At 55.8% G+C, this 20,481-nt stretch overlaps 1 protein-coding gene across 2 annotated transcripts in view; it reads left to right on the top strand.

Moving 5' to 3' along the window:
- Positions 1-20,481, top strand: part of RPH3A (rabphilin 3A) — a 165,301-nt gene that overhangs the window by 68,397 nt on the left and 76,423 nt on the right. For both annotated transcript variants that reach the window (XM_045845844.1, XM_045845852.1), the window contains exon 2: positions 84-187. The gene's annotated coding sequence lies outside the window, so the exon portion shown is untranslated. The remainder of the gene's footprint in view (positions 1-83; positions 188-20,481) is intronic.

The following is a 20,481-nucleotide window of genomic DNA, read 5'->3' as shown; positions in this document are numbered from 1 at the left end:
AGGCGGGTTTGGGGGGTGGGTGGAGACGAACCCCTTGCATCTGGGTGATGTCTCACTTGAACGTTCTCTTAATTCTCCGGCAGGGTCACGGCCACCGACCCCTCCTCCTCCAGCGCCCGCTGTGCCCCTCTGCTCCTGCTCAGCACAGCGGCTCCGCCAGCCCCAGGGCACCTCCCTCCAATGACAGGTAAGCCATCGATCGGCTCGGAGAGCCGGCCGAGCATAGGATCTATTTAAAGAAGCACGTTTCCAGGTGCTGAGTCACATCGGGCTGGACCGGCTGGCCCATGTCCGGGCGGCGTGGATGTCCACGGCACAGCAGCCCCGGCAGCCCGGCGCGGGCTCGGGCAGCCACCTCACGGAGCTCCAAGCTGAGGTGCCTCGGTGCGTGAGGAGAGACGTGACCCCCGGAGCCCCACGTGTTTCCAGATGGTAGCGTGGGCGTTCTCACTGCCTCCCCACCGACCGCTGCTTTCCATCATTGTGGTGATCACTCAGCCAAAATCGCTGTCCAGAGACCGGGGTTCAATCCCAGCCCTGCGGCTTGCTAGCTGGGTGACCTTGGGCAAGTGGAACAGGCTCTCTCTCTGAGTCTTGAGTGCCCTCATTCATAAAGTGGGGTTCATTGCTGCCACACAGGGTTTAGGGGAGATGAGTACAACAAGTACATGGGAAGCCCATGTTGTACCTGGCATGGACTAAGCATTCAACAACTAGTCACATTAAACTAAAGTAAATTAAGTATGTCTTCAGCACTGGGCTAGACATGGCAGGAGGATCCTAGGCACGATGAGCTGTACCAGCTTGCATGAAAGTTGTTTTAAAAAGACATAAACTCGTGAAGTTCAAATGAACAGCTGTCAAGAACTGGCTCTGGTTCAGACAAGGCGTTGACCGTGGCTCTGCGGAGACACACATGCCGTGTGACCCCCACCAGCTCACTAGCTCATGGGAGAGACGTGCGCCTCCCGGGTACCCTATGCCGTTCCCGGCTCTGTTTAAGTGGCAGGGGAGCGCCAGGCACCACCCCCCCCCCGCCACCCTTTGCGGTCCCTTGTACATGCCACCCTCTTTCCTGCTTCTGCTTGTGAACCCCACTTCCTCTGCCTTCCCTCACCTTACCAGCCCAGGCCTTTTTAATTGCAAGTGACAGAAGTTCAACTTAAAGTGCCTGACGCAAATACCAAAGAAGTTGATTTGTTCAAATAACTGAAGCAACTACTATGATTGGCCTCAGGTATGGCTGGATCCAGGGACTCAGGTGATATCATCAGGACTTTCCCTCCAACCCCTTTACCTTCGTGTTGGCTTCATCCTTTAGGACATTCATTCTTGCCAGTGGCAGATGGCCGTCGACAGTTTGGACTGAGCTCTATCCCTGGCAGTAGCACCAGGATAAAGAGATTGCCTTTCTGTTGAAGTGTCCCGAGAGAGTCAGTCTAGGGCTGCCTTTTTTTTTCCTTTTTAATTTTTTATTTATTGATTTTTTTTAGAAAGAGGAAGGGGGAGAGAGAGGAACGTTGATTTGTTGTTCTAGTCATTGATGCGTTCATTGGTTGCTTCTTGCATGTGCCCTGACCGGGGATCGAACCTACAACCTCGGCACATCAGGATGATGCTCAATCCAACTGGGCTGGCTGGCCAGGGCTAGGGTTGCCTTTCACTGGGTCAGTTTTAGTCATGTGTCCATCCTCGTTCCAGTGGTTGTGGCCAGGAAGGCGGCATGAGCTGATTGGCCAGATTCAGGTCATGTGTTCATTCCTTGGGAAATCACGGGACTGCGTGGGGGTAAAAGGTCATTCCCCAAAGAATGTTGGATCCTGGGCAGAGGCCCCTCACACTGGGCAGACCTTCTCATCCATCAGGATGAAGGTCGAATGTCATCTCAGCAAAGTGGGTCCTGAGTCACATCTACTGTCAGCCCACGATTCATACTGTTGCTCATTGAGGGAACGAATGACTGAATGAATGAATGAGTGAAGCAGAGCGTGGTGGTCCCAGGCCCGTTTGCCCTTAGATCCACTGCCGTCCCTTCCCTGCCGTGTCCTCACGGAGGAGCCTTCAGGCTGCATTTCTTGGGCTCCCTAGCTTCTGGGTGCAGCCAGTGGGAGACCTTGGCGGGATATTGCGGGGCAGGAGGAAGGAAGGATCTGGGGTGCTGCTTCCTACCTCTCCCACCTGGAGAGGCTTCTCTTGGAAAAGCTGCATCTCCTCTATAGTTCCAGCTCTTGTGTCTGGCCCCTGGGCTCTGGCAGTCCCCCGTCCTCCCTCTGTCTAGCCAGATCCAAAAAGCTTGGCTTTCACTGTGGCTAATCGCTGGGTGGTCCCGCCATTCCTTCTTGGCCTCTGGCCTTTTTCCACCCGCCCCCCCCACCCACCTACAGACCCCATTTCCTGCATTAAATTTCATCTGAAATACTTAGAGCGGTGTCTGTTTTCCTGGCCGGTGTCCAGCTGACACCAACCTGTTTCATTTGAAACCCTCAGACCGTCAGTGACATGCTTGCCTGTAGAACTTGCTGACCCACAAAGGGACTTTGGTTTGCTCAGAGAAGAATGCTGTGGCTTGAGAGAGGGAGAGAGAGAGCGAGGTCACCCCTTCCTGAAGGCTCTGCACTCTCTGGAAGTTCTCCCTCCCTCAGACAACCTGCGTCCTGTCTGCAGGGTCGCACCTGGTCAGGGGAGCTCGTCTGTGGGGAGTCAGAGGAGATGCGTCAGGGAAGTGGTAAGAAGGAGGGAGTGACGATAGGATTTTGTGCCACCATTCCAGTTTTTGGGAAGAAAGGCTGGCTTTCCTAAATTTTGGCTCTGAGACGTTCGGGCGACCCATGAGATGATCCGTGCCCACAGCAAAGACAGAAGCAGGCGAGTGGAGACCCCCCACAGCTCCCCCCACCGTGCCCCACCAGGCGGGGCATGAAGAAGCGTTGCAAGGGAGCTCCGTGCTTCTGACTGGGGCCCGCAGAGACTGTCACACCTGAGCTGACGTGCTGGCTCTGTCACTCATCACACTGTCACCCATGCGAGGCACTTGGTGTCACCGAGCCCTCCTTTCGCCAGCTGTGACCGGGAGCCGACTACGGCTCGCATCTCACGGGTGCGTGGGAGGCACCCACCACGTAAACGCTCTGTAAATACCGTCCCCAGGAACGACCGAGATCGTCGCGCGGAGACCGACCAATGGCCTTTGCCGGGCTGGGACCACACCTCCTCTCGGTGCCCGTGGTGCCTGGCACGTGCCGGAACCCGTGTGGTTCCAGGGCTCAGGCGCCCATTCACGTTAGCTCAGATGAAACCGAAGGGTGCTCTGTGGAATCCGGGAAATCTTTCAGAGCGCAGCGGCCAGAACGGCGGCTGGACGTCGCCGCAACTAAAGACACGTGATGTCATCGTGCGCCCCTGCGCATGCGCAGACCTGCTGGCCTTCTCCCGGTGCCGGTCTCCATCTTTCTCTCTCTCCCTAGAGAGCTGCCACCTCTCCCCTGCACCTGGCCCAGTGCAGCCTCCCCAGATGCCAGTCGCGTTCCCCAGGCCCACACGGAAGGTGGCATCTGGTCCAGAGCGCAGGCTCGGAGCCAGGTTGCCTGGGTTCAAATTCAGCGCCGCCGCCTACTTCCCGTACTGCCGTAACTCCCTGCGATTCATTCATTTGCTTCGTGTGTGAGCGGAGCGTGATAACAGCACCTGCCTCAGCAGTGGGGAGACGTAAATGAGTTCATGGGTGTGCAGGGCTGCTCAGAGGTGCCGGGTGCTTAGTACGTGCTCAGTAAACGTTAGCGACAGCGAGGATTCCATGACTTTGCAGCTCACCTCCTGGCTCAGGTCAGCTCCCGGGAGCAGGGCCTCAGAGAGGACTTAGGAGAAAAGGGTCTCTTAGGAAGCGTTCCCCCGGGGCGACACGGACAAGGGACGAGGGAAGTAGGGCTTGCAAGGGAGCGCAAAGAGGCCCTGTGGGGTGTGGTACCAAGGACAGTTCCAAGGACGGCTTAATCCCGTGGGGACAGGCCTGGAGACAATGTAGCGACATCGTGGAGTTGTCCCCATAAGGGGGCGAGGGAGTTGAAGTTGTGTCGCCCCCACACCTGTCAGTCACCACTTCAGGGAATTCCCAGACGCGTCAGCCTTTCCGGGTCACCCAGGAGGCAGCCGGCGTGCGGGGAGCTGATCCGGACGGAGCCCCGATGGCCACTCCGGAGACAATGCTCAGGAACTAGGTGGTGGTGACGGCCGCACAACCTCGCACATACGTTAAAAACAATGGAATTGTGCACCTCAAAACGGTGAACTCGAAGGTGGGTGGGTGATATCTCTATGAAAACAAATGAAAATAAAAGCCAGGGTTCGGGGTCAAGTCCCTGGCTCGCAGTAAGTGCTCAGTGACCCATCCGTCCCCTGGATGGTGACCGGGGCCTCTTAAACTGATCGCTGCACCTTGGCCCTTGCTCCTCCCCACCAGAGCGGTCAGAGCCGTGTGCGTTTGCGACACTGCTGCTCTCTCAAGCCTCCGAGAGGGGTTCTCGGGCCTCTGAGCAAAAGCCCGAGCAATCACAACAGCCTACAGAGTCCTACCCCGCCCGGCTCCTGCCTTCCGCTCCTGTCTCATCTCCTGGGACCCTTCCCTTGCTCCCCCTGCTCCAGCCACCTGAGCCATTTGCTGCCCCTTCAGCGCATGCCGGCTGTGTGCCTGCCTCAGGGCCTTTGCACGTGCTGTTCCTTCTGCCTGGAGCAGACTTTCCTGAGATACCTGCTGGGCCTGCTCTTTGGCCTCCCTCTGGTCTTTGCTCCAAGGTGGCCTTGTCTGAGCCCCTCCCTGACCACCTGCTGTGTTGAAAGCAGAGACCTCCTGCCCCTTGCTCCCTGCTCGCCTGCCCAGATTGTCCTAGTGGGAGGGGGGCAAAAGTTTTGTGTGTCTGGTTCACTGCTCTGTCCCCAGGGCCTGGCACAGCCAGCATTCAATATTTCTGACTGGATAAATGAACGTGAGCTCTCATTAAGTGAGTAATTGATAATCAGCTTTTCCGAGACTTTTAATCTTTGTATTTGCCTCTCGTGAGGGTCTCTCTGAGGCTTTGTTCTTCCTGCCAGCTCCACCTGCCCCCACCCATGGGTGTCGGTTTCACAGGTAATCGTGGTCCTCGCTGTGTAATTACAAAGCTGCTCTAGATAATGTTTCATTTCAGTTTTGGAGTGAAGCCTCCTCTTCCCGAAAAGGCATCAGAACCCCCCACTGAATTGCTCACTGTTAATGAAATCCGTTTCCTAAAGCTGATGGGGAAGCTAATTTGTGTATTGCCGTCCATCAGAAGGCTTTGAAATTAATTGTCTCAGCCAACCTTGCTGAGACCTAACCATGTTACATTTCTTGCATAAAAACATTGTCTCCTCCGTGCTGTCTGATGGGGTTCCTAAGCCCTCCTCCTTCTCTCTTGAGCAAGAAAATGTAATTTTTGTGGGCTTCAAAATTAAGATGGCGAGCTGAGTGGCAGTAGGAAGAGCTCTTAGACCGAAAGGCAGGCTTTAGAGTTTGGATGGAAGCTGGAAATAGCTCTGAAGTTGACTCACTGTATGTAGGGCAGGGGGTCGGGCTAGTCTTTCTGACTCCTTTGGAGGGGGTGCGCTCCGAAACAATTGGCAGCTACATAAGTAATCCAGAAATATAGTTTTATAGAAAATATACATTCACAAACAAAGCTGACATCCCTCTTGACCGTGACTCTCCCATGCTCCTGAAGGATCCAGCCCCCGGTTAGAATTTATGTTCCCAGATCGTGTTCTGTGCATTTCTGTGTTCATGTGCAGTGTGGTTGTACGCATGTGTTTCACCTAAACGTGCAACGCTGTCATGCTGTACCCACAGCCTGCTTTTTCCACCCAGCGTGACGACTTGGGATTCTTTTCACGTCAGGAGGGCATGCTTCTTCTATTTTTGAAGAGCCTGGTGGTATTTCCATTAGTCAGCTTGCACTGCCTTAGCAGAATACCACAGACAGGGCGGCTTAACCAGGAGACATTTCTTTCTCGCGGCTCTGGAGGCTGGGAAGCCCAAGATCAAGGTGCTAAGTGATTCAGCTCCTGGCGAGGGCTTCTTCCCGGCTTGCAGACACCCCACTTCTCGCCGTGTCCTCACATGACCGGGAGGGAGAGAGAGAGAGGAAATGAGAATGCTCTGGTCTCTCTTCCTCTTCTTTTAAAATAATTACCTATATATATATTTCTTAAAGATTCTACGTATTTATTTTTAGAGGCGAAGGGAGAGAGAAAGAGAGGGAGAGGAACATCAATGTGTGGTTGCCTCTTGTGCGCACTTTCTGCTGGGGACCCGGCCCGCAACCCAGGCACGTGCCCTGACTGGGAATCGAACAGGCGACCCTTTGGTTTGCAGGCCGGCACTGAATCCACTGGGGCCACACCAGCCAGGGCTCTCTTCCTCCTTGTGCAAGGACTCTATTCCCAGCTGCTCCCATCCGCCCCCATCCTGGGGCCCCACCCTTATGACCTCATCTACACTGGATCACCTCCCGAGGACCCCACCTCCAAACGCCATCACATGGGGGGTTATGAATGGGGGGGCGGGGCATTCAGCCCACAGCAGCATTCTGTCACACGGATACACCATCCCTTACAGGGCTGTTTCCTCACTGATCCGTGTGCAGGCTGGTTTTAAGTTCCCCACTGCCTCTGTGTCATCATGGGCTTCCTCGTTCGGGCCTCTCTCCCAGGGAGGCGCTGAGAACGGAGCGGCGCCCCCATAGTTCTGTCCGTCTCCCAGCGAGGGAACCCAGCGAGTCAAACTCGGAATCATTTTCAGCGTGACCTGGGTGTAATTGGGGTCCCCTGTGGCCCAGTTTTTTTTTTCCGTGTCAAGTCAAAGGAATAGCACCTTGGAAGACAAATATAATTGAATACAATTTCATTTTTTTACTTGGTTGCCCCAAAAGCCCCCAAAGGTAAGGGCGAGATTGGGGGCAAGGGCGGGGGAGGGTCAAAGTTAGGAGCGCATTCTGCGTGAATTGGTGTGAGTGTTGTTTTTCAGGTATCCTATTGATTCTCTCTCTCTTTTTTTAAAGATTTATTTATTTATTTAAAGATTTTATTTATTTATTTTTTTAGAGAGGGAAGGGAGGGAGAAAGAGAGAGAGAGAAACATCAATGTGCGGTTGCTGGGGCTCATGGCCTGCAACCCAGGCATGTGCCCTGACTGGGAATCGAACCTGCGACACTTTGGTTCGCAGCCCGCGCTCGATCCACTGAGCTACGCCAGCCAGGACTCCTGTCGATCCTCCTGATTTCAGATAGAATGCTGTTGACCTTCGTTGAGGTGTCCAAACTAGTTTTATGTCCCCCTTATTTTTAGTTTTCTCTGCACCCGCGGATCCAAGGCACGCGTGGCGACACAGGGAAAGGCAGGGAAGGGTGCGAGGCCGACAGCCTCCTCCCACACCTGCCGTCTTTCCAGACACGCTTGCTACGCCCGGTCTCCTGCCCGTCCTCCTGCCTGGGAAGGTGGGTCGCCTGGAGCACAAGTGGCGGCTCACCCAACATGGTTCGGACATTTCTCTCTTTAACTGTTTAACTAGGGGGAGACCCAGACACACCCAGACACAGAGAGGCAGCCCTCTGTCCGCATCATCCAGCTTAACAAGGACCAGCCCCTGCCCTTGCTCTTCCGACCCTGCACCACGGCTTGGGTCTCGTTTTGCTTCCGTCCCCGTGAACCTGTCTCATCTGTTCTCACGGTGGCTTCGCATGCTATATAATAAGGGTGGATGTCCCATCATTCACGTAAGTGGCCCCCGTGGATGGGCACGTCTGTTGCTTCCAGTCTTACGTTACGAACAGCAAGGCTGCGGTGCGTGTCCTCTCGCCGCCGTCTTGGAGCACACGTGTGAGTAAATCTGGAGGAAGTTCCTGGAAGCGGAATCGCTGAGTCAAAGGCACATGCATTTAGAATATTGATGGGGCTGCCAAATGGCCCGCTAATGGGCGTGCATTAATTCTCCCGCGCTCCGGCGGCGTATGCGAGTGCTCATTTCCCCGCATGTTCATCAGCATAATGTGTTATCCCATTTTTTATCTTCAGAACACTTTCTCCTGGCGAGGCCCCCGGCAGTGCTTCTCAGTCCCAGCAATGAGAGCTCTGCCGTAAGCTGCGACACCCACTCCCTGGAGAGAGTTGGGCGCGGAACGGAGCGGAACGTGTCCGAGAACGTCGTTTGTGGCCGAGGCGAGTGTGGTCTGCAAGGTGGCCGCGTCACTCACACACGTGTGCATGTGTGTGTGGCGTAGGCACTGGGTTGTGACGTGGACGTAGCTCTGGCTGTGGCGCTGGGCCTAAAGAGTTTGGAAAGTTCCCCCTTCCCTTTCGTCTCTGCTCCGGTCCTCGGAGAGAACTGTCCCGAGGCTAATGTCCCTCCCCCGCCAACAGCCCCCTCCCCCGTCGCTTCTGGCCAGGGGCAGGCGGCCTCCTCAGGGCTGCTGACAGCTGGGTCCCGTTCAGGGCTGACACTTTCTCGCTGAGGGTCGTCCTGTGGCTGCAGGACACTTCGGGGTCTGTGTGCCATTTGGCCAGGGGACTTGGCCAACACATAGTGACCCTGCGGGAAGAGGGCACAGTAATAAATACTCCAACCTCTCCATCCTCCCATCCTCTGACGTCCCATTGGTTGAACCCAGTGGTCAAGGGGGCCAACAGCACGGTCTGTACCGGCGCCAGCCTCCGGGATGCGCAGTCCACGCAGAGCAGGTGGACAAAGACGGAGGGCGCTTGGAGGAGAACCTGAAGATGCCTGGGACAGCCGTTTATCTCAGGGGACAGTCACGGCGTGGCTTGGCGAGGCCGTGGAACGGAGTGGTTAGGAGTGTGGGTACTAGAACCGAAGCCCCTGAGCCTAAGTCCCTCCTCTCCCACCCCCTGTGCCTCTCTGTGCCTCAGCTTCCCCATCTGTGGAATGGGAACAAGAATGATGGTACCCACGACATCTACTGAATCCATCCCACAGATTCTACTAAATCTGTCCTATACCACATCAAGCACTTAGATTAGTGCCCGGCACATTCTAAGTGCTCATTAACTTAGATAATGAGCTCATTAACTCTTATTAGTATCGTCACTGGGGACGTTGTTTTCCTAGGCTTGAACGTAAATTTAAAGGGGAGGGGAAAGTGAATAAAGCCTTCCTATGCGGACTGGGGCTTTGCTGAAGCAAAAGGCAGTGAAATCCGAGGGTGGGGGATTGGCTGCCTGGAGCGGAGAAGGTCTCCCCGCTCGTCCCCCGCACGAGGCCCACCCCCGCCCCGAGACGCCGATTGCTGGCACAGGAGCCCCGAACTCGCTCCTTCCCCTTCCAGCCCTGTCGTCTTTCTCCTTAATAATCTATAGGCTGATGGGACACACTTTAATGGGGAGATTAAATGAGTTTCCATTTGCTGCTCTGAAATATTTTAATCCCCTAAGGAGAAAGATTAAAGCTCTTTATGGAGGGTGGGGGTATATATATATCTTTTCTTTTTTAAAAAACATTTATATATATATATATATATATATAAAAGATATTGGGAGTCCAATACTTTTTATATATGTATAAAAGATATATGTATCTTTTATTTTTAAAAAGCATTTTGTTTATTTATTTTTAGAGAGCTAGGGGAAGGGAGGGAGGAAGAGAGGGAGCAAAACATCAATCGGTGGCCTCTTGCACACCCCCAACCAGGGACCTGGCCCTCAACCCAGGCATGTGCCCTGCCTGGGAATTGAACCGGCAACCTTTTGGTCCGGCAGGCCAGCACTCACTCCCCTGAGCCACACCAGCCAGGGCTTTTTAAAAAATTAGTGTTGATATTCAGCATTCCACAGACGAGACTCCTTCATTTTCTGGTGCCAGTGGAGAGAAGCATTCCATTGCCCCATCACCACCAGCAACAGTGGAAAGAGACGGGGGTGGGGGAGGGGGCCGGGAGGACTGGGCTGCTGGGGGCGAGAATCAAGTAACAGGCCAGCTTCGTGAAGAAGGGCGCGGGGAGGGGAGGATGCTGGGAGACGCACAAAGCCCGTCTGGACAAAGGAGCCAGCCAGTTGTGAAAAAATGCGTGTCTCTATTTCTATCCCTTTCTGTCTTCACCTCTGTCTCTATAGACAGACAGACAGACACTGAGTTACATGGAGAGATGCAGATAGATTCACAGGTAGAGTTAAACAGATATTCTGGATTAACACATTTTTAATAAGGACAGTTTGGAAGGAAGGAGAACTCCCTCGGGCATGCGAGACAAGTTCCAGCACACCCAGTGTGGGGATGATCCAGCGGGAAGAAAACATTTATGGGGCCCTGGCTGGTGTGGCTCCGTGAATTGAGTACCAGCCTGTGAATCAAAGGGTCGCCGGTTCGATTCCCAGTCAGGACACAAGCCTGGGTTGCGGGCCAGGTCCCCAGCAGGGGGCGCGCAAGATGCAATCACACATTAATGTTTCTCTCCCTCTCTCCTTCCCTTCCCTTCTCTCTATAAAAGACAAATAAACAAAATCTTAAACTCTAAACCTTGTCCGCCTTGGAGAGCACTGGGCTGAGGGTCCAAAGACCTAGCTTCACCTCCTGGGGCCTCCTGTGTCTGGGTTCTTACCCTCCTAGAAGGAGAACGAGGTAGGGCACAGTTAACCTTCCTGCCTTGCTTATGGGCTGCTGGAGGCTGGTCTTTGGGAGCTGGCTGGTCGAGGGTAGCCTTGGCTGGGCGCAGGCCTGTATTGGCCAGCCTGTCATCTTCCAGCAGGCTAGTTTGGGCTTATGATTGGGCAGGAGTTCAAGGGAGGGAGTCGATCGAAGTGGCAAGGCCCCTTCAGGTCCAGGCTCCTGGCATTCAGTTGGCCAAGCAAGACACCGGCCACCACACTGCAAGGGGCGGAGAAACTGGCTCCACCCCTTGACGGACAGAGCCGCAACAGCCCATCGCAGTGTGAAGCCACATGGTAAGGGCTGTGGGTACAGGGAAAGGCAGAATTGGGGCCGTTTTTGCAGCCAGCCCACCACACTGGTCTCGCTGTGCGAGGATAATATTAGCACATACTTTTCAGACTTATTGTGTGAATTCAGTGAGGCCGTGCGTCTAAAGCAGTGGCTCGGAGCCAGGCTTGCTGGAGGCGCTCAGCAAATATTAACCATGACCGCCGCCGCCGCTGCTGTTGTCGTGGTCGTACCTATTGTCATTATGATGGATTTGGGTCCTCCGGATCCCTGGGCACCTGCTCCGTCCAGCTCTTAGGTTCAGACCCCCTCTCAGATTTCCTCCAGCGTGCCCGATTGCCTTTCCCCTTCATACCGGAGCCAGTCCGTGCGTGGAAACCTTCTGTGATGCTGTGAACACAGATGCCACTGCCTGTTAGTGTCCTCTGACCGTGAGCTGTCACCGCAGCCAGAGCAGAGATCTATTTAAAGAACGCATGGGTGTCTTTGCTTTTCGGCCCTCAACGCCGCCGTGCCAGGGATGGAGGCGCATCTGAACTGGGCGGAGGGGTCCTGGTAAGCGACAGCCCTTCCGCAGGCCCTCGGCCTTGACTCGGGAATGGCGACGTAATTGCCCGGTGAAATTCGGTCACCTCGTGTTAATTAATGACGCCGCCGGCTAAACGTTACCGGCTTATGACTTATTTTTACTTCCAAAGGAGAGAGAGAGAGAGAGAGAGAGAGAGAGAGAGAGAGAGAGCCCGGAGTTGGAACTGCCTCCCAGGCTGCCGTGTCGCTAAATTCTGTGGCCCTACTGACGGTCCCTCAGCTGGCTGAGTGCTCTTGACATTGAGCCAAGGGAAGAGGGACCGTGAAGTCTCCGCTTTCTTGGGGCTCTGGTTTATTCCCAGGCGGGGAATGGCCAAGATGTTCTTTACCACGTGGGAGACAGCTCCACTGTGGTCGCTATCATGGGTCTGACATCAGCCCTTCCTCCCAATGGGAGGTACCGGCATTTGCAAAAAGAATCCACATGCGGGGAGAAGAAGAGCAGGATGAATTTGTTGATAGAAATCCCCATGAATTTTAATTTTTTGAAAAGAGGGGAAACACCTTCTTTTGATTCCCTCCCCAAACAGGAGAGAAGCCGGAGATGCAATGTGTTTCTGATTTGTCAGGAAACAGGCAGATTCCATTCCCCTTATTTTTAGAAGTGGCTGTCTAGGTACCGGGTGCTGTCGAGTGACAGAGGGGTTATATTTGGAAGTCCTAATTGCGGAGAGGCTTTCTTTCAAAAGCAGCCTAAAGCCAAACTGGCTCCCACGGATGCTTCCTTGCTTGTTTCTTTTTTATCTTAATCCTTCTGACACCCTGGAAGTAGTTCAGCCATAGAATGAAGAGAATCCATTTTGTCCATCCTTGATGTTTACTTGACTTTGGAGCTCGTCTGTGGAAGCCACCGTCTCCTCCTCTGGCCCTCACTTTGAAGAATGGTGGCAGAGGAAAATTATGAGTTTACTTTTTTTTTTAGTTAAAACACTCAACTCAAATAGACTGAGCCAAAAAAAATAACAAAAGTAATGTATTGTCTTACATTATGGAAAAGTGCAGGGGCTTCAGGCATGGTTGGATCCAGGTGCTCAATAATGGCAGAAAGCATTTTCTTACAATGCTGTCTCTTTCGCATGAACTTCCATCTCAGGCTGGAGGGTGGTGAAGATGCCCCTCAGCAGCTCCGGAGTTACATTTTACCAGCTTAGTAACCCCAGTCTGGAAGGAATGCTTCCCCCTTAAGAGCACTAACAGAAGTTTCAGATATGGATTTCATGGGCTTGCACCGGTCACGTGCCTTTCTTGGTACCAAACACCATGGCCAGGGGCATGAAATAGATGGGCTGGTCAGGTGTGGGCATGTGCCAGCCCCTGGAGTGGAGGGAGGCAGCAGCTCCACCCAGACTTCATGGACCGACTGTGGGGGAAGAGCAACTGACCCAAGAAAGCCATCAGGAGCAAGGAGGTGTGTCCTGACCGGACCAGGGTAAAGGGTGATCTTCAGGATAACAAGCTGGTCTGGGTCCTCCAGGAAGCAGACACCAAGGTGGGATGAATTGTGTGAAAAGAGAATTAAGGAAACGCTTATACGGGAGAAAGTAGGAGGAGGGCCGGGGAGGAGTGGAGAGCCACCAGACCCTGAGCGAAGGGGGCGGGGAGGAAGGAAGGCTGGCTGGGAGCATCCTCGGCTCCTGCGTGGCCTGGGAAGTTTCAGCAAGGTCCGGCAGGCACGGTCTCTGTCCAGCAGCCCCGTGTCTCCCAGGCTCAGCGGGCTTGACTGTCTCTGCTGCTCTGGGTTACCGGCTGGGAGCAGCCCGTGAAAGTGTGACCTTGTGTGCACCAATGACTTTGGGAGCGTCGCAGCCGGGACCCTCAGTCCATCGAGCTCCCTGTAGCTGCAGGTCTGCAAGGCACCTCCTCACGGCTGCTGCAGATAATAACTCACTTATAAAGTATCTGATAGGTGCCAAGGCGCTGCCATAGCTTGTAGCTTACTTAGTCCCTCCCCCCCATTTTATAGATGGGGAAGGTGAGGCAGGAGAGGTAATGATTCACCCCAAGCCAGTCCACGAGCCGTGAAGAGCTGGGACTCAGATCCTGACCTTTGCCTGCTTACCTGCCACTTCCCTGCAGTGGGTGGAACCATGTGCCCCCAGGTTCCTAACCACCTGGAACCTCAGAATGTGACCTTACTTAGCAATAAGGTCTTTGCAGATGTAATCAGTTAGGTTAAGGTGAGGTCCCACTGGCTTAGGATGGGCCCTAAACCTGGCATCACTGGTGTCCTTGTAAGAAGAGATGAAGATGCAGACACCGAGGACACCAGGGAAGAAGGCCCCGTGATGACGGGGGTGGAAGCCTGTGGTGCGGCCACAAGACAAGGAGCACCAAGGACCGCCGGCCACCGCCAGGAGTGTGGAGAGGGGCACGGAGCAGACTCTGCCGGAGAAGAGTGCGGGAGAGAGCAGGGCCCTGTCGACGTCTTGACCTTGGACTTCTGGCCCCCAGAACTGTGAGGAACTAGCTCTGCCGCCCTAGCCGCCCGGTTGGTGGTGACTGGTTTTGGCGGCTCTAGGAGGCTGACGCGTCCGTCCTCGTGAAAGAGCCCGCCACCCCTCTGCTTCCTCCCTCTGTGTGTGCAGCATGACCCTGCCCGCCCCCAGCCCCATGGGCCCCTCTGATTGGACGACTCCAGAGCCACAGAGTCGGTGGTCAGACAGCAGAGGCCCGGACATGCTGGGCCAAGGAGACTCAGGTCCTGTGCAGTCCAAGGAGAGTGGCCGTGTTGATAGCAGGTCCCCCCCGCTGTGATGCGAAGGGCGGTTCACCTCCACGGGACTCTTTCCCCAAATCCAGAACCTTAGTCTAATCACGAGAACCATCAGACAAGCTGACTGGGGGTGAGGGGGGGGGACATTCTGCAAATTACCTGACTGTTCAGAGTGTCAAGGTCGTGCGACGGTGAGAGACGGAGATGCTGTCACAGACTGGAGGAGACCGAGACGGGATGACTCCGGGCAATGTCAGGTCCGAGCACCACCGGGGGGGACAGCAGTGACACCGCACGCAGCCCGTTGATGGCATCGTACCCGCGCCGGCGTCTCGGCGTTGACAGATGCACCGTGGAAACGGAAGGCGTCGACGTGGGGAGGAGACGGAGGAAGGGTTTGTGGGGACTCACGGCTTTTCTGCGAGTCTGAAATCCCTCCAGAATTTAAGAGGCTATTTAGACAGAGGCAGAGAAGCGAAGCCCAGACACACCCCGGGCCGCCCAGCGGCGGGGCGGGGCGCGGCTTACCACGGGCCGCTTCCAGACTCCGTGACGCCCGGCCACGCGTCACAGCCTGTCCCCGGAGGCGTCTGTCCATCCATTCATCCCACAGTGACTGTTTGTGTTACACCCCGTTGTAGGTTCTGGGGGTACAGCCGCGAGAGACTGTTGGGTGTCCGACCTCACAGAGCTCACGTTGTAGTGAGAGAAACAGGCAATCAGTCCATCAATCATCTACCTACTCAGACGAACACGAGACCACCAGAGGGGGATACCTGCCGCGCAGAAAACTAAAGCAGGCAACGGGGAGGGGGCAGTGATCAGAGAAGGCCTCCTCCCTGAGACAGCGGCTTCAGTGGGGACCCGAAGGACGGGAAGGGCACGCCCGTCGTACCGAGAGCGGGAGGACATGCGGTCCAGGCGGAAGGAACAGCGGGTGCACAGGCCCCGAGGTGGCAGAAGGCTGGGGCGTGCGGTGACCAGCAGGAAGGCCCGCGGCTCGAGCGCCGTGGGGGAGGGGTCGGGTAGGAGATGAGGGCACAGAGGCAGGGGTGGGGGTGGCGGGGAGCTGAGGTGGGGCGGGTCCATGCTAGGTTGTGTTGCGTGTTTGGGTTCCCTTCGATCCCTGCAAACAGCTAGGGACGTAGACACTCTGGTTCCTCTTTGCAGGCGGGGCTGGAGAAGCTCGGCACCTCGGTTCCCTTTCCCTGCAGTGAATTATGGGAGTATCAGGGTAGGCAGCGGCGTTGTGCTTTGGTGCCCCCACGGCTGACTTGAGAGTGATGTGTAAACTCCTACGGAAAGTGCCCTCTGGAACTTTCCTGTAAAAAGCCAGCAGGGGCTTTCAGTGCAGCCAGACTTGCGCCCCCCTGGAGCCTTCTCTCTCTCTCTCTGCGGTTCTAGAGAGGGCTAGTGCGAGGTTCCCGGGTCTGCTCTCCGAGGGAGCGGGGGTGTTGCGTGAGGCCGCAGCGTTAGAGCCGCCGGGCCTGGGGCAGGCGACTGGCCGCCGACCTCCCCACGCCACTCCCCGCCTGTCCTCCCAGCCTCCTCTTCCGCGCGGTCCGGTCTGGGAGAGGCGTCCCGGGTGCGTGGGTGGCTGGGTTTCTCCCTGCTCCGTTTCTGCGTGGCTGTCAGGGGGTGGCGGTGATGGTGGAAGGCCCGGTGAGCTGTAGGAGTCAAGGTCAGAGAAAGAAGCTTTGATGTTTGCCTGGCAAGAGTGGTGCCCCCTTTCCGTTCACCCAGCCACTCATTCACTGGCCAAGCATTTACGGGGCGTTTGTCCTGCGCCAGACATGGCGTCAGGTACATTAAGACCGGCGTGGTCCCCTGTCCTCAGGGAACTGAGGTCTGGACGCAGCCAGCAGCTCTCGCAGCGGCCTCCTGGGACGGCCACCCCGTCCAGTCCCTTCTGGACTTGTTCGCAGAGACCAGCGTCTGGAAGACATAGAAGCCTGTTTCAGGGTCCCTCCAAGACGGTCGTGCTGCGGGGCCTCACCGCCCCTGGCATGGAATTTCCCGCCGTTGACTTAAATGACCCCCATCGTCAGCCGTTCAGGTGGTTTCCAGTTTGTCGTTAGGCGAGGCAAGGCCGTGCTGATAACCTCTGTACAAACACCTGATCGTTTCCTTAGGTAGAATTGCTCCAGAGGCTCCCCAGGGTCAAGGTGCAGGTGTGTGTGTCGTCTCTCAGGTTTCGGACACTCGGTGCTGGACGGCCCTGCGGGAAGGCCGTGCGGTCCACCTCCCCACCCACCTGCGGGTCAGCTCACCTGCCGTCCGGTCTGTGCCTGGAGCACGGCGCTCCCCTGGCCCTGTCCCACGTGCTTCCGTGTGTGTTAGCTGATGGGACTCCAATGACAGCTGTGGGAGGAGGCACTGTTATCGTCCCCACTTTACAGACGGGGACACGGAGGCACAGAGAGGTTTAGTGACTTCCCCCAGGCCACACAGATCACGTGCGGGGGAACCCAGGCCTCCTCACCCTAAAACCTGACCCTTTGCCCAGCTCTCCTTCCTCCGGCGCCCCTGGCAGTTCGGGGCTGGCGCCTCACCAGACTCTCCCCATCCAGTGAAGCACGCAGCGCGCAGTAGGCGCTCAGTACGTGGCAGCTGCTCTTCGTCGCCTGGATTACACATCGCCTGTTCACATCCATCAGCCCAGCGACACGTCCCGGGCACGCTGTTACCGTCCCGTTTCACAGCTGAGGAAACCGAGGCTCAGAGCACGCAAGTGACATGTTCAGGGTCCCACGGCTGGTGGATGGGGGGGGCCGAGAACCCAGCTCAGAGCTCCGGAAGGCAAGTCCCCGTCGCTTTCCCCTCGCAGTGCCTCCCTCGCCTGGTAGCGGCGGATCGGCTGATGAATAAATAATACTCGCTCATCTGTCTGGAAAGCTCGCCTTGCCCCGTCCTGTGGCTCTTCTCTGTAATCACCCTGTTCTCTCCGGCGGGGACCAAGGAGCCTCCTCAGACTTGCTGCTTTCCCGAGGGGGACGGTCTGTTTGGACACGTGGGCCGCCTCGGGACCCCACAGGTCTCTCTCTCTCTTTGACACTCTCTCTCTCTCTCTCTCTCTCTTTCTTGCTCTCCTGTGTCTCTGCCCCACTTCCTTGTCTTGTTGTCTCTGGCGGGTCCCCTGGGATGAGCCGTGCTCCTGTGACACTTCCTTCCTTTGGTGTTCCTGGGGAGAGCATTTCCCCGGAGGCGCTTGAAAGAGCAGGTTGGGGTGAATACCGCAGCGTGCCCGGCGGTGCTCTGCAGCCAGAGCCTGGAGCTGGGCGGAAGCAGTGAGCACCGGTCCTTTCTGCTTGGGCCTCCGTCGGGGTGCACACGCATGTGGGGGCATGTGCACACATGCACATGTGTGTAGGAGCATGTGCACACACACACACACACTATGTTGTAGGGCAGGCTGTGACATGACGGAAACACTGGGTCCTCTGGCCGAGAGGGGCTCCGTCACGACCCCCAAGGCTTCTCATCGTGGGGCCCTCTGCAGACTCGCCGTACCGGTTTCTCGTGGCTGCTGCAACAGATACCAAACTTCATGGCTTCAGACAACACGGGTGTTATTATCTTCCAGTTCAGGACGCCAGAAGTCCTATGGTCGGCAGGGCTGTGCTCCTCTGCGGGGGTGCTGGGAAAACCACTTCCCTCTGCGTTTTCAGCTTCGAGGGGTCACCTGCAATCTTTGGCTGGTGCCTCTTTCCCTCCACCTTCAAGGCCAGCAATGTAGCATCTCTCCCTCTCTCCCACTCCTCATCCTGTCTGCACTTGGTCATGACCTCTGCTCTCTGACCTCCTCCCTCCCTCCCTCGTGAGAGTTCTTGTGGTACATGGGTCCCTCCCAGGGAACCCAGACACCCTCCCCATCTCAGGGTCCTCAAATGTCTGTAAAGCCACATTTGCCACGTGAGGTAGTATATTCCCCACGTCTGGGGACTAGGGCACAGGCATCTTTGAGGCTGCTTTTCTGCCCCAACTTGCCAAGAGAAATGGAAACATTTTTGGGGCGACCTCAGGACCCATCTCCCTGGAGACGGTCCAGCACCATGGGCCCCGAAGCAGACTGTTTAGATTCACACCCTGCGTCCCCTCTCTTTCTAGCTGTGTTACCTGGGGCGAGTCACCTAACCTCTCTGTGCCTAAGTTCCTCATCTCTACGATGAGCAACCAGTGTCACAACTTCACTGCACTGTTACAAGTCATGAAAAGCTCTGGGGTGACAGACCATGTCACATGCTGCATAACGAGCACCAAAAATAAATGGGGGAGACCATTATAATTAGGGATGCCCTAGGGCAAAGTAGTTAGAAACTCAGAGGGTCTCCGTTGGAGTCCCAGTCTGGTCACTTAGGAGCTAACTGGCCTGAGGCTAGTTGCATTAGGTGCCAGAGTCTCCATGTTCTCATTTGCAAAATTGAGAAATAAAACAGTGATCATCTTAACCCCTGGGGCTGCTGTGCGGATAAAAACCAGTGTGGTGCGCGCGAACCCTGCAGAACACGGTGGGTAGCTCTGGTTGGCGGAGTTTTCACAACCACCGCCGCCGCTGCCTGTCCTCCCTGGGGGTGGGGCGGGGGTGGTGGGGGGAGCCTTCCTGGGCTGCCTCCGGCCTCAGCAGAACAAGGACGGGACCGGGCAGCCTGCGGAATCCAGGGCCCCCAGAAACCCCTCTGCAGCGCTCCAGCTTCGGGAGGGTTGGGGCAAGGCCGGCTCAGCCTCGAGGTGCGTGGGGAAGAGGCAGCTCCTTGCTGCAGGACCGTTAGAGGTTACGGCAGCAGCTGGTGCTTCGGACAAAGGGCTCTCAGGACAGGAGAGGGTCTGGACTTGGTGACCAGGGAGGAGCGGAGGGTGGGAACTAACCCCCCCCTCCCAAGAAGCCAGGGCCAGTTCCTAGATGGCGTGATCACCAGGAGAGGTGCAGCGTTCTGGTTTCAAACATATCATTTTTAAAAATTTTTTTGCTGCAAAGCCCTGTTTCAATGAAAACTTGGGCAGATGCCCAGGATGCAAAACAGCGAGAAGCACAACGGGTCCAGCTGAAACCAGGGCCGGGGGCAGGGGCAGCCACCCGAGCCTCCTTCTCACTCCTGTGGGGGCCTCTCGGGGGCCCCATCCGAGGAAAAAGTAGCAGGGTGGCAAAACCACAGGCTTTGGAGTCAGACCCAGGTTTTGAGTTCCTGCCCCTGCCCCAGCCGCCACCGTCCAGCTGTGGGAGACCCGTGGGAGCCTCGGTCTCCTCGGATGGAAGGGGGACGAGGTTGCACAGACTGGCGACAGTGACTCGAGAGTGCCTGGCCCGTGGGAGACCTCTTGGCCTTCAGCAGGTGGCAGCTATTTGGATTCCCGGAGATGAACTCACGGCCGACCCTCCGAGAGCAGGCGTCTGACACCCAGGGGAGCTGTGAGGTGGAGGGGACAGTCCTTGGGACCAGGAGCCAAAAAGCTTGGGAATTACTTGGGCTCTCACTCTGCCACTGGCAGCCTGTGTGACTTTGGTCCCTCTCTGGGCTTCTTGAGTCACTTTTCAGGTGTTTATTGTGGGCCTACTGTGTGCCTGTCAGTGTTCTGGGCACTAGGACACAGGCCCTGGCACCTGAAAGGCTGAGCTCCAGATTCAACTCTGCCACTTCCTGGCTTTTTGCCCATGGACTGCCTCTCTCTGGTGCTCAGTTTCTCCCTGTGCAAAGTGAAGGGATTGAACTTGTAGCACAGGGCCTTCCCAAAAAAGATTCTATGAGATCCTGGCCAAAAAAAAAAGAAAGATAGAATGCCCTTGAACTTGACTCTGACATTCTGAAACATGGGCTTTGGAATCAGACAACCTTGGATTTGAATCCCAGGCCACCACTTACTGTGACACCTTATGCAAGAAACTTGACTTCTTGAGTCTCGATTTCCTCACCCGTAAAATGGTGACAATAATAGTACCTGACAGGGTCATGGGGGAGGGCTCAGGTGATGATACACAGACGAAGTTCCTAGCAGAGTGGCTGGCGCATAGTTGGTTCTCAATAAATGATAGTTGCCTTTTACCTGTCCCCCCCAAAATCATTGTCACCATCACCATAAAGACCACCGTCACCATCCTCACCACCATCCTGAGATCATGGTCATGATCATCAATAAGGTGAGGCTGTAAATGGTCTCTCAATTCTGACATTTTAAGTTCTGCTTGTTAAGGCAAGTATTAAGTGACAAACGGGACAGCTCTCCCTGGGC

This window comes from Phyllostomus hastatus, unplaced genomic scaffold, assembly GCF_019186645.2.
Source record: "Phyllostomus hastatus isolate PE091 unplaced genomic scaffold, TTU_PhHast_1.1 phas_contig_1162, whole genome shotgun sequence".
NCBI classification, from domain to species: Eukaryota; Metazoa; Chordata; class Mammalia; order Chiroptera; family Phyllostomidae; genus Phyllostomus; species Phyllostomus hastatus.
The sequence above is the reverse complement of the archived record's forward strand: the minus strand, read 5'-3'. Positions and strand labels throughout refer to the sequence as shown.